At 44.2% G+C, this 806-nt stretch overlaps 2 protein-coding genes across 2 annotated transcripts in view; one reads left to right on the top strand and one right to left on the bottom strand.

Moving 5' to 3' along the window:
* Positions 1-806, top strand: part of si:ch211-79m20.1 — a 37,722-nt gene that overhangs the window by 14,967 nt on the left and 21,949 nt on the right. The window lies entirely within an intron of this gene.
* Positions 1-806, bottom strand: part of mfsd11 (major facilitator superfamily domain containing 11) — a gene marked incomplete at both ends in the record, with an annotated part of 5,812 nt that continues 5,006 nt past the window's right edge. Inside the window, 1 exon segment of the mRNA XM_035660389.1 lies at positions 1-452.

An 806-nucleotide genomic window follows, 5' to 3' on the forward strand; every position in this document is an offset into this window, starting at 1 on the left:
GGGTTTATTTTGACAAGAGGAACGATATATAATATCCCGACACTCGTCCTTTGAGTCAGTTCGTGCAGCCGAAGCAGCTACGTCCAATAAAAACTGGGTGTTTGTGTTAAAACACAATAACGTCAGCATTGTTCTTCAGGATCTGCTCGTACAGGCACTAACAGTGGGACTCTTTATATCATCACTGTTGAATCAAAAGTGCTTTTTATGTGATTAACAAGTCTTTATCCATCATCCCGCAGTGAAGGCTGCTTTCAGAATTTGTTTTGATACATTTGCAGAAAATAAACGGCGGGAGGAACCGAAGGTAAATCTCGTGCACAACCTCCTCGTAACTTCTGATTTAGCACAGATAAATGTTTAAATTGATTTTAATGTTTGGCTGTAATGTGCAGCCACTGTCAGGCTGAACCAAACATACCACAGTATCGGGCTGGAATACGTTCATCATCATTTCATCATCATCTCAAATCATTTCCATCGTCATCTCTGGGGGTTGGTTCTTTCAGATGCGTCCTTTGTCACTCAGATGGCTGTCGTAGGTCCCGAATCTCGCCTGCTGGACTTTCATCCATCGTCTCGGCCATGAAGAAGGTCGTGGCGCCGAAGAAGCCCGCCACGACCAGGATGAGCAGCTGCCAGTGCAGCAGCAGGTAGTTACTGTAGAAGAAGGCCACTGCGGCCATGATGGACTGGAGGGGAAAACACAACATTCAGGGTTCCCACTCTTCTGAAGGAATAGTTTTCCAGGACATTTTCCAGTTTTTATTGACAATAGAGGACAGCATTTATAACTAACATTAATT

Source organism: Morone saxatilis, unplaced genomic scaffold (genome assembly GCF_004916995.1).
Source record: "Morone saxatilis isolate NCDOM2014 unplaced genomic scaffold, NCSU_SB_2.0 Contig17, whole genome shotgun sequence".
Taxonomy (NCBI): Eukaryota; Metazoa; Chordata; class Actinopteri; family Moronidae; genus Morone; species Morone saxatilis.